We start from the raw sequence: 13,158 nt of genomic DNA on the forward strand, positions 1-13,158 counted from the left end.
CCCCTCCACACACACACACACACACACACACACACACACACACAAACACACGAGGAAGCCCTCCCAACACTGCTGCCTTGCCACCTCAGTAGCACGGAAGTGGCTACCAGAACTGAGTGTGCTAGTGGACTGCTGGAATCACAGGCCTTTAACCCAGTCGCAGTCTCAGTCCTGATCCAGGCGCAGGTGTGGGGCTGCCACTACTAATGGCTAGTCAGATGCTATTTAAAGGAAAAAGCTGCTTTTTTTTTACTTTTCTGAGAAATTTCAAGGATATTGGAAGTGTGGAGTGTTTATGGCCTTTTGTGGGCTGATGGGGAAGAAACAACTCACTCCTCCACCCTGCTCCGAGGTCAGCCAGGGCAGCCTGTTGACTTAAAATTCTTGAATTGTCTCTGGAAGTTGTCTCTCTTCTCTCCCCTGCTCTAGGGCTTTCCTGGCAGGACACATCATACAACTATTCCATGGTGAATTATTCTTAACTATTCCAGGTGAGGCCAATACAAAGCTTCCTTCACTCCCCTTTCCTGAATGCACTCCATATTGCTTCGCCATATTTCTGTTGCAAATTAAATGCCTTTCTTCTTGCTTGGTTCCCAGTGGAGTGGGAAAACAGCATGTCACTCTTCTGTACCAAAGAATAATATACTTGGAGCCTTTATTCAATTCCTCTCACTCTATCTTCTCTAAACGAAACAGTGCCAGATTCTTTAACCTGTCATCAATAATGTCTATTTATTATCTGGATTTACATAGTGTCTTTTACCCCAGAAACTAAGAATGCTTTCAGATATAATTGAGCCTGATCTCCCTGGTGCCTGAGCCATTAAGAAACCATTAGTGTTCTCCTGTTGCAGAAAACTAAATGGCCCCCTAGTGGCCTGAAAGTGAATATGCCTCCCCCCGCTAAGAACAGGCAGGGATCAGAGAAATCAGAGAATCCAGGCAGCTTGGGGACAGAATGGGCCCAGAAGGTCATCTTTTGTGAATACCCCTGTGGACCCTAGAGCCTCCTCCACAAAATCCCTGGGGAGCACTCAGCAGCGTCAGTCCAAAGACCATCTGGGATGGTGGCATACTTATTTGCTCCCTGAGGCAGCCCTTTTTGGCTTTGCAAAGTTCTGACCAATTATGACAATAACAGTGCCCTTAGAATGTGCTATAGGCATTAGACCAAGCCCTTACATTCCTTGTCTTATCTGTCTCCCAATGACCTATCAAGTAGTACTGTTTATCTTCATTTCATAGATGAAGTCCCTGCCTCCGAAAGGGCCAAGAACCTGCTCAAGGTCACATAGCCCTAATGCCTTGGAATTCAAAAGCCCTAATGGAATTCAGACCCCTGACTCTAGGGCATTAGGCTCTTGATGCCGGCTCTGCTCTGCCTCATAGGCAAAGCTAGACTTTATCTCTTCTCTGAGACTTGCCTTCTGACACCAAAGGAAGCTGCCTGTCTCTCCTGGCCTACGAGCCCAATACATAGAGCCAGATCACAATAAAGCCCAGTCAGAGATGTGCAGGGGCCCACTAGGGAAGAAGGCTAGACCATGAAGTCCTGGTGGAAGTAGCCAGTATATACTGGCAGGATCCAGGAGCAAATGTATAGGCTAGATCAAGGTGGGGTGTGGTGCCAAACATTAAGTTGAACAAGGGAGACGTTGTTGTTGTAGGAGTATTCTCCTGTGAATCAGGATGTGAATCAGGATGTGATATCCCAACAAGGATCCTGGGAGACAGGAGAAAGGCAGTGGCTACCAGAGTGTAATGGAAATGCCAGCACTACCACAGCAGAATGTGGAAGAAGGGTTCAAAAGCTCACAGAAGTGGGTATATTCTGTGTAAGGCCAGAAACCACTTAAGTTCTGCAGGAAGGCCCAGAGGATACTCTGGTCATCAAAGCAACAAGGAACGCACTGTTGAGAGGGGTACCAGTATCCCTGAGAAGGTGAGTTTGCACCGTCCTCTGTAAGCCATGCCTGACAGCAAGAGGCCATTCTGGAACTGGCTCCAGATAGCAGTGGGGATGATAGGATGGTGAAATCATAGAAGCTAGACAGCACAACTGTTGTAATAAGCAGCAAGTTGGAGTGGCAGTGGGGGCAGTCCTGGCCAGTAGAGGACCGTGGTTGAAGATGGTTGATAGCATAGCATCCCTGGAGCAAGCTAGCTAGGCAGCCAGTAACAGTACTGCTCAGTCTATACCAGTGATTCTCAAATGTTTTAGTTTCAGGATCCCTTTACACTCTTAAATATTGAGGTCTCTAAGCCTGATGTGATGGCTAACACCTGTAATCCCAGCTACTTGGAAGGCTGAGGCAGAAGGATCACTTGACCCCAAGAGTTCAAGATCAGCCTGGGCAAAATAGTGAGACCTCATCTCTACAAAAAAAAAAAAAAAAAAAGTTGAAAATTAGCTAGGCAGGTTGGCATATACCTGTAGTCCCAAAGACTCGAGGGCTGAGGCAGGAGGCTCGCTTGACCTCAGGAGTTTGAGACTGCACTAAGCCATGATCATGCTACTGCACTCCAGTCTGGGTGACAGAGTGAAACCTAGTCTCTAAATATATATTATATATGTATGTATATATGAGAGAGAGAGGTATCTAAAGGGATTTTATTTATGTGGGTTTTAGCTATTTTAATTTGACATATTAGAAATAAGACCAAGGGTTTTGCAAAATATTTATTAATTTATCTAAAGAATAATAAGCCCCACTACATGTTAACATAGATAATATATATATATATATATTATTTATTTATTTATTTATTTTCCAAGATGGAGTCTCTGTTGCCCAGGCTGGAGTGCAGTGGCACGATCTTGGCTCAGTGCAACCTCCGCCTCCCAGGTTCAAGCAGTTCTCCTGCCTCAGCCTCCTGAGTAGCTGGGATTACAGGCGCATGTCACCACACCCGGTTAATTTTCGTATTTTTAGTAGAGACAGGGTTTCACCATGTTGGGCAGGCTGGTCTCGAACTCCTGACCTTGTGATCCACCTGCCGCGGCCTCCCAAAATGCTGACATTACAGGCGTGAGCCACTGCACCTGGCCAGATAATATATTTTTATGACAAAAAATAGTGAAAAGAGTGGCTTTGCTTTGTAAATTTGCAGATTTCTGGAATGTGGCTTTATACTGTAGAAGACAACTGGATCCTCATATCCACTTTTTTTTTTTTTTTGAGACAGACTCTCACTTTGTCACCAGGCTGGAGTATAAGTGGCATGATCTCAGTTCACTGCAACCTCCACTTCCCAGGTTCAAGTAGTTCTCCCACCTCTGCCTCCCAAGTAGCTTGGGACTTAAGGTGCGCACCACCATGCCTGGCTAATTTTTGTGTTTTTTTGTAGAGACAGGGTTTTGCCATTTTGCCCAGACTGGTCTCAAACTCCTGAGCTCAAGTGATCCACCTGCCTTGGCCTCCCAAAATGCTGGGATTATAGGCATGAGCCAACATGCCTGGCATCTCATACCTGCATCTACATTTAATCTGCTGGCAATTTGTTGTTATGGTTAAAATATATGAAGAAAATCCAGCCTCATGTAGACGTGTAGTTGGAAAAGAGAGGAGCATTTTAACAGCCTTTTCAGATAATTGTGGCTGTTTTTCTTTGATACTACACCAAAACCCAACAAGCAGTATTTTCTTAAATGGTAGTTGAAATGTAGACTATAAAACTATATCAGTGAACTTTTTTTGTATTCAATTACCTTAAAGTCCATTGATCTAACTTGCCCTTTGAATGGCACTTTTACCCATGCATGATTTTATAAATCCCACTTTGGTCATTTGGAAAATATTGGTTCACTGAATTAAACATATCTTTGCAATATTGATACATTTCATTATATAATAGAAAAAAATCACATTTGATAATATTACAAAAAGTTTAAGTATTAGGAATCTAGGAAGCTCATGATAGTACATACATGCTTTCTAAAATTCTAGTTTTTACTTGAAAACTCAAATTTTATAATTGGTAACAAACACTATCAGTTATTTTTCTCAAAGTGACAGGCTCACTTGGTTCAAATGTGAGAAAACACCTGCCAAATAGCCAAGTCTGCATAGCCATGGTTTTTCAGTTCTTCTTTCAAGTAAAACTGGTGTTCCATGAAAAAAGTCGCTAGTTGAGCTCACAACTCAATCGCAAAAGTGCTTTTCCCCAAGAAAACCATTATACTTCCATATGCAGTAGAGTGCTTTTCATTTAATCACATGGAATATTAAAAAGACATCTATTTAAGGGTCATAACTTCATACAATTTAACAATTGTTATTGTTTTGTTAAAGATATTCTAAAGTAAAATGACTTTCTCTCTTCCTTTTTTGTTCCTTTTCTTTCCTCTTTCTTTCTGCAATGAACTACTAGTTCAGTTTGGTGTCACTGCCTTGGTTGTTAAGATGCCAGAGGTAGGCCGGGCGCGGTGGCTCAAGCCTGTAATCCCAGCACTTTGGGAGGCCGAGACGGGCGGATCATGAGGTCAGGAGATCAAGACCATCCTGGCTAACACGGTGAAACCCCGTCTCTACTAAAAAATACAAAAAACTAGCCAGGCGAGGTGGCGGTCGCCTGTAGTCCCAGCTACTCGGGAGGCTGAGGCAGGAGAATGGCGTCAACTTGGGAGGCGGAGCTTGCAGTGAGCTGAGATCCGGCCACTGCACCCCAGCCTGGGCGACAGAGCGAGACTCCATCTCAAAAAAAAAAAAAGATGCCAGAGGTTTTACCCACCATTGCTTTAGCACCTTCAGTGCAAATGTCAACACAGTTAAAAAGGTAAATAACATGTTAGTATTATTATGAAAGGAATTTTGACCTTGTGAAACTGCTGAAGTGATCTCAGGGACCCCAAGGGGTCTGGAGAGCACACACTGAGAATCGCTGAACTATACAATTAAAATAAATCAAGGATGAAAGACCAGGAGGTTGATGGCAGCTGCTCCAATAAAAAGTCACAATATCTTGTTTGGTTTCCAGTCCTGATTCACTTTTCAGTTCAGGTTCTCAGGAGAAAGGTTTCTGCAATACTATAGCAATACAGTAATGATTTCCCCACTACTTCCCCAAAGGGAACTATGCCGTTTACCTGGGTAACTGTACACCGGGGAGAGTAGGATAGTCAAACACTTTAAGGTCTGCTGGATGCAGTGTCTGCATTGACATTGATACCTGACTGGGAACTGAATCATCAGCATGGCCCCTGGTAGAGCAGCCTGAGGTGAAAATGTCTGTAGGCTCATGAGCTGTAGGCAAATGGCTTGACTAGTTGGTTAGAGGGCTAGAAAGAGAAATACTGGAAGATTGGGAAGAAGAAGGTCTTGGGAAGAGACATGTGGCTATATCTATTTGAGGGAGCACCAAGTGTGAATATCTTTATTTTTTATTTTTATTTTTATTTTTATTTATTTATTTATTTTGAGACGGAGTCTAGCTCTGTCGCCCAGGCTGGAGTGCAGTGGCGCGATCTCGGCTCACTGCAAGCTCCGCCTCCTGGGTTTACGCCATTCTCCTGCCTCAGCCTCCCGAGTAGCTGGGACTACAGGCGCCCGCCACCTCGCCCGGCTAGTTTTTTGTATTTTTTAGTAGAGACAGGGTTTCACCGTGTAGACCAGGATGGTCTCGATCTCCTGACCTCGTGATCCACCCGTCTCGGCCTCCCAAAGTGCTGGGATTACAGGCTTGAGCCACCGCGCCCAGCCTATTTTTTATTTTTTGAGACAGGGTCTTGCTCTGTTGCCCAGGCTGGAGTGCAGTGGTGCGATCATGGCTCACTGCAGCCTCGACCTCTGGGGCTCAAGCAATCTCCTACCTCAGCCCCTGGAGTAGCTGGGACCACAGGCATACATCACCACATCAGGCTAATTTTTGTGTGTGTGTAGAGATAGGTCTCACTATTGAAGATCTTTATATTGCATGTTAATACTCATCAGAGACCACCTGCCACAGGCTAGACTGCATAACCAAGTAGATAGAATGATGTGGAATTGATATTAGCTTGCCTCTGTCATTGACCACCCCATGCTGGCACAATGGGCACATGAATAAAGTGGCCATGGTGGCATAGATGGAGGTGACACGTGTCACCTGTGTGTGGTAGCAGGGGTGGCTCAACAGAATGGGCTCCCACTCACCAAGGCCAATCTAGCTATTGTCACTGCTAAAAGTCCAACCTGCCAGCAACTGATACCAGCCACGCAGTACCAAGCTGGCTACCTTGGATCTGTTCCACTCCAGAAGGGTGAGGGACTGATCTTGACCTGAATTGCCATATATTCTGGATATAGATTTGTCTTTTCTGCTCAAAGGCCACTCTCTGGGGACTAAAAGAGTGTTTGATTCACTGACATGGGATCTCATATACCATAGCAGAAGACCAAGAGTCCTACTTTAAGGACAGAATGGGCACATCATCATGGGATGTTTTAGGCCTATTACATACTTCACCATCCAGAAGCTGAATAGAGCTGACAGAGTGATAGAACAGCCTTTACCAGCGCAGCTGAAATACCGTGTTAGAGATGATGGGACACCGTGCTCCAGGATGAGGTATGTATCCTAATCAATAACTATCATATATGGTGCTATGTCTTAACGTGTAGAATAGAGGTTTAGGAAACTAGGGGTAGAAGTAGGAATGACTCCATTTACCATCACTCCCAGTGACCTTTCTGGAGGAATTTGTGGTTCCCGTTCCTGCAGTTCCAAGCTCTCTGGGTTCAGAGAATCTGGTTCCCAGAATGGGAACACTTCCACCAAGGACAGAACAAGAACCCCATAAACTTAAATATGGCTGCTTTCTGTTCGTCAGGCTCTTTGTGCCAAGAAACCAGCAGGAAAGAAGAGGAGTCTCTTCCTGGAAGGGGCAATTGACCCCGATCCTTTGGAAGAGATAGGGCTGCTATTACATAAGGGGGTCAGGAAAGAATATGTTTGGTGCCCGTGATCCACTGGGGTGTCTGTTGGTATGCCCAATTTTGGTGGAAGGTGGGCACATCAGCAGCATGGTCTGAAGGCCATGGTGATTGGTTATTGGTTACCCCAACAGGCAAGCCACCTAGACCAGCAGAGGTGCAAGTTGAAGGTAAAAAGAATCTAGAATGAGTGACAGAGGAGGGGAATGATGAATATCAGTTGTGTCACCAAGACTAGTTGCAGTAGTGGGGGCTATACTTTCTCCATTTAATGCTTGTAAACTTACAAATCCTCCCAGAATCCTGGAGGAGCTATTCCCAGGTAGAGTGAACTTACCACATAAATCAGTTAGGTCTGGGCTATGCATGGGGGTACTGTCTAGGTTGCTGTGGTGCACCTCCCAGATACTGCCTTTAGGACCAAGGAGCTTATCCCCGAAGTTGCCAGAAGTGTTGGCTGCCAATGGCTCACACATGAGTCTCTCCCTTGGCCTTTCCTTCAGCTGCCAAAGGGAGCTGTCTTGCTGGACTTCACAACCCTTCCCTAGGGGTCGTCTGCCAAGTCAATGTGGAATTCAAAGGTACAGCCCTCTTATCCGAGTTGGGGCTAACTCTAAAGGGCCAGCTCAACCCCAGGGCTTCCTGTGGAAGCATTCTGTGTTGTGACTGCATTGTTCACCAATTTCTTCCTCTGGCTTGATTCTGATTCTTTCACTACTCCAGAGATGTTATCTCTGCAAGCACCCCCAATAAACTTCCTACAAGCAAATCTCTATCTCGGCATGTTTCCTGAGAAACCTGACCTAAGACAGTCTCCCAAGATTCTAACTTTAAAAAAAAAAAAAATATATATATATATATATATACTTAAAATTTTTTTTTTTTCAGACAGAGTCTCACTTTGTCACTCAGGCTGAAGTGCAGTGGCATGATCTCGGCTCACTGCAACCTCTGCCTCCCGGGTTCAAGCAATTCTTCTGCCTCAGCCTCCTGAGTAGCTGGGATTACAGGCATGTGCCACTGCACCTGGCTAATTTTTGTATTTTTAGTAGAGATGGGGTTTCGCCATGTTGGCCAGGTGAGTCTTGAGCTCCTGGCAAATGATCTGCCCACCTCAGCCTCCCAAAGTGCTGAGATTACAGGCGTGAGCCACTGCACCTGACCTAGAGTCTAACTTTTGGGACCCCAGAGGACAAGTCTCATCCATGTGAAGTTGGGCCTCCTGGCCACCTGTGTCTTCTATAAAGTGGTTCCCTTCAGAGTGTTGCCTGCATCCTGCAGCCTGGCTGCTTTCCACCAAATAGCCTTCAGCTTATGACCTTCCCTGCAACAAAGCAACCTAAACTGAATTCCTCAAGTATTTTGGGTGTGGTCTGTTGTGCTGAGAATGAGAATGGGCCTGAGTGTTCCTTGGTTCAAAAGCCCTGGGTGCATCTTGGAACAAGGGGGGATACTCTTTAGAGACAAACAGCAGTGACTCATGCCTATAATCCCAACACTTTGGGAGGCCAAGGCATGAGGATTGCTTGAGCCCATGGGCTTGAGACCAGCCTGGGTAAAAGAGTGAAACCCATCTCTAAAAAAAAAAGAAAAAATGCAAACTCCTCACCTTCCTTTCCCTCTCTCAACTCATCCCAGATCATGATTCAGAGGGTCTTGGTACAGCAAGGAATATGCAGTGTTACCGGAGCTTTGCAGGTGGTTCTGGTGTGATATCAAGATGGAGAACCACAGGGCTCAGTACCCGACCTCAGTTCAGCAGCCTGAGTCTGTCCGTTTTTATTGGCAGCTCTGTCATTTTACTGAGATGGAGCTGGCTGTCAGCGAAAACCCTCAGTTTTATTCACACATGCTTCTGCTAAGCTGCCACTTCCCCACCCTGTCCTTGTACAGTCAGTGTCTTGGCAACAAGCCCAGATCTCTCAGTTAAGCCCTGTTCATTTCACCTTGTGAGGTTTAGGCCATCGCTGCAGAAGGTTAGGATGTTTTTGGATCCTGAGTCTGTCTCCCAACATATTCCTGTCCTCACTGACTGCTTGCTAGTCACAAAGTTGAGGGGCTTGTTCTCTGTGGCTTTGCCCAGGTCTTGATAAAAAGGTGGATCAGATGCCAAGTTTAGTGGTACATGCCTGTAATCCCAGCTACTGGAGAGGGTGAGGTGGGAGGATTGCTTGAGCCCAGGAGTTCAAGACCAGCCTGGGCGACAGGGTGAGATCCTATCTTATATATATATATATATATATATATTTTTTTTTTTAAAGCTCTCTCTTTGCGTCCTTGTGAAAATGATCTTGTCTTTAAACCCTGCGTGGCAATCCTTGATGCACCGCCGTGATGCCCAGGGAAGACAGGGCAACCTGGAAGTCCAACTACTTCTTTAAGATCATCCAGCTTTTGGATGATTATCCGAAATGTTTCATTGAGGAAACAGCAATGTGGGCTCCAAGCAGATGCAGCAGATCCGCATGTCCCTCTGAGAGAAGGCCGTGGTGCTGATGGACAAGAACACCCTGATGCGCACGGCCATCTGAGGGCACCTGGAAAATAACCCAGCTCTGGAGAAACTGTTGCCTCATATCTGGGGGAATGTGGGCTTTGTGTTTACCAAGGAGGACCTCACTGAAATCAGGGATATGTTGCTGGCTAGTAAGGTGCCAGCTGCCACCTGTGCTTGTTCCATTGCCCCATGTGAAGTCACTGTGCCAGCCCAGAACACTGGTCTGGGGCCCGAGAAGACCTCCTTTTTCCAGGCTTTAGGACTCACCACTGAAATCTCCAAGGGGCACCATTGGAATCCTGAGTGATGTGCAGCCGATCAAGACTGGAGAGAAAGTGGGAACCACGCTGCTGAACACGCCAAGCATCCCTCCCTTCTCCTTTGGGCTGGTCAACCAGCAGGTGTCTGACAATGGCAGCATCTACAACCCTGAAGTGCTTGACATCACAGAGGAAACTGCATTCTTGCTTCCTGGAGGGCGTCCGTGATGTTGCCAGTGTCTGTCTGCAGATTGGCTACCCACCTGTTGCATCAGTGCCCCATTCTATCATCAGTGGGTACAAATGAGTCCTGGCTCTGTCTGTGGAGACTGATTACACCTTCCTACTTGCTGGAAAGGTCAAGGCCTTCTTGGCTGATCCATCTGCTTTTGTGGCTATTGCCTCTGTGGCTGCCGCCACCACAGCTGCTCCTGCTGCTGTGCCCCACTGAGGTTGAAGCCAAGGAAGAGTTGGAGGAGCTGGATGAGGATGTGGGATTTGGTCTCTTTGACTGATCATCAAAAAGCAACCAACTCAGCCAGCTTTATTTGCAAAACAAGGAAATAAAGGCTTAACTTCTTAAAAAAAAAAGAAAGAAAGAAAGAAAGAAAGGTTGGACCAGGACAGGAGTAAGAACAGAGGCAATTGGTCAATACTGATGACATTCCCTATATGCAATGCACCGTGCCCACCCAGAGAAGGATATCACACTTATTAAAACTGGCCCATTTCACAGACGGACTGACAGAGGCAGAGAAGTGATTGTGCCCAAGAATCTTACACTGGGGTGAGAGCTAAGCCTCTCCTGCCACCTACAGCTCTCATCTCTAGGTTTGTCATCTCTCAGAGGAAAGGCAGGAGAGAAAACTGACAAGATTGGACCTTCTGAGTGGAAAGAGATTTTTAGAGCTGGAAGGAATCTTAGAAATGATCAAAAGTTTGACAGATTCAAGAGCTCAGGTAACTTGCTAAGATCACAGAACAAATCTTTGCTCCAGTGGGGACTAAGCTTTGGGTGTCTTGAAGATGGACACAGGTAAATTTGATCCAAAATGGCACTTCAAAGAGAAACATACATGGACTGATGGTTTTCCACCTTTATTTATTTATTTTTTTTGAGATGGAGTCTCGTTCTGTTTCCCAGGCTGGAGGCAATAGCGTGAACTCAGCTTACTGCAACCTCCACCTCCCGGTTCAAGCAATTCTCATGCCTTAGCCACCTGAGTAGTTGGGATTACAGGCATGTGCCGCCGTGCCTGGCTAATATTTGTGTTTTTAGTAGAGACAGGGTTTCACCATGATGGTCAGGCTGATCTCAAACTCCTGACCTCGTGATCTGCCTGCTTCGGCCTCCCAAAGTGCTGGGATTACAGGCGTGAGCCACTACACTACACCCAGTTTGTTTTCCACTTCTAAGTCCCAGATGGTTCCTCCTGGGGTTCTAGAGGGGCTTGGAATGGGAGGACAAGCAACATCTTCCTCCCGAGCATCTACAGGAGCCTTGATTGCCTCTCTCCTCCCCGAGGGATCAGTGTTGGCCACACAACCTTGCCCATGCCTCCACTTCTGCTTAGCTCTCAGTACGCAGAGGGTGGCTGGAGCTGGGGCCACAGATGGTCGTACAGCTGGGCAGCTCAGCACTCTCACCTGTGCCTCATCAGCTGGGGGGCTGTGGTGGCATGAAGCTGGTGGGAGGCTGGCACTTGCCCAGGATTCTCGGAGCCCTTGTGCTCATCACTTCATGAGTTCAGGCGGTGTGGGGACAGCTTGCTTCAAGTCCACAGTCAGGCGCAACCCTAACTCAGTCTGCCCTGCAAAGGTGGGCCCAGCCCCTGATCCACATGAACTGCCGGAAGACAAATCCAAAGGGAAAGTCAGTGAAGACATTTGTGGAAAGAACTGTGGAAGAAGGAATAAGAACCTACCATTTTCCTGCCAGTGTCTGCTAATAAGCAATAATAAAATAACAATGATAACTCATAATGATAGTGATAGTATTATTGAGCTCTTGCATAGGCACTGTATTAAGTACCATTCATTATATTATTTAATCCTTGCAACATCCCCATGAGGCATTATTATCCCCATTTTACAGGTGAGAAGGTTGAGGCCCAGGAAAGTTAAGTATCACAAGATAAACCAGCTAGTAAGTGGCTGGGTTCCTAGAGTGGTGAGTGTGACTCCCTTTGCCAGACTGGGAAACAGATACCAGAAGAGCCATCTTCCCTCCAAAAGACAGCCAGCCCTTGGCCAAGATGGACAACAGGGTTCCATGCTCCTGAAACCCCTGCACACATCCTGACCTCCTGCAAAGCTAGCTCCAAAAATGCAGAAAATCCAGGCAGTCAGGAGAGCTGCTAGCTTTGCAGGACTGCTTCAACAGCCATGGCATCAGATAAGAAACCGACCTAGTCTGATTCTCTCATTTGGCTGGTAGCTGTGGTACCTGAAGGTCTGAGTTCAACTTCTGCCACTAAACTTCTCTGATGAGCAAACTGGGAAACCAATGCATGGAGTTCCCACATAGCACTGGCAAGTAAACAAATGAACTTGGGACATGTGTGCTGGGGTCCAGGTCACAAGCATGCCCCTTGTGGGAGGGAGCACCTGATTGAATATAAGTTCTTACCACGTTCTATGGCCCAAGGTTCCCACCTGCCAATCTCTCCGGCATAGGTGTTCCCGTGGGTCACAAATGAGAGACCCACCAGCAACTTCCAGGACATGCATACTTTGAGTGCACCCAGCAGGGGGCATCCTTGCCCTTCCACTGCCCGCCCTGGGGGTAAGACTGGCCCACTGCAGGGGGTGCCCTCTACCCAGCTCAGCTCAGGAGCCCAAGGCCACATTTCCCAAATGGGGCATTCATGTAACTTCCCTGATTTTCTCTACTAATATTTACATAACATTTTCTTTGTCAACACGCATTTTACAACCTAAATGTATTTTTAAAAGAAAAAAGCCCTCTTTGATGAAGATTTTCGGCTCTCCTGACTGCCTGGATTTTCTGCATTTTTGGAGCTAGCTTTGCAGGAGGTCAGAAAGTGTGTGGGAGAGTACAGGCCCCACTGAAGCTACAACTGGGGTCCCAAGAACAGTGCAGGCAGGTGTCATCACTGAGTAAAGATGTCCAAGGCTTTTTGTTCTGTGGATTTGGAGCTGGAGATGGAAAGGAAAAGAGTGAGGAGCCCTGAAATCCTGCAATGAGGAGAGAAGCCTGTCCCTTTCCTCCTCAGGCTGGGGGAGGAATGGATGGGTCTCTCCAGGCCCAAAGTGGAGAGGGGGCTGATGGCTACAGGACAGATGAAAGGGAGGGGCTTCGGAGCCGGGACCAGGGTAGCGGCAGGTGACAGGTGCAGGGGCTTTGGGAAGGGACAGGGATTTGCCTTGCAAAATCCATTCAAACAGACATCCAGGGAACCTGACCCCAGGGAGGGACCCAGAACAGCATGGGCTACCAGATGGCCCCCAGAGGGGGCCCCAGACT

At 46.8% G+C, this 13,158-nt stretch overlaps 1 pseudogene; it reads left to right on the forward strand.

The window, feature by feature from the left end:
• The first annotated feature begins 1,262 nt into the window (after positions 1-1,262).
• On the forward strand, positions 1,263-10,186 carry LOC117070873 (annotated as a pseudogene).
• Positions 10,187-13,158: the final 2,972 nt, after the last annotated feature.

This window comes from Trachypithecus francoisi, unplaced genomic scaffold, assembly GCF_009764315.1.
Source record: "Trachypithecus francoisi isolate TF-2019V2 unplaced genomic scaffold, Tfra_2.0 Lachesis_group3, whole genome shotgun sequence".
Lineage (NCBI taxonomy): Eukaryota > Metazoa > Chordata > Mammalia > Primates > Cercopithecidae > Trachypithecus > Trachypithecus francoisi.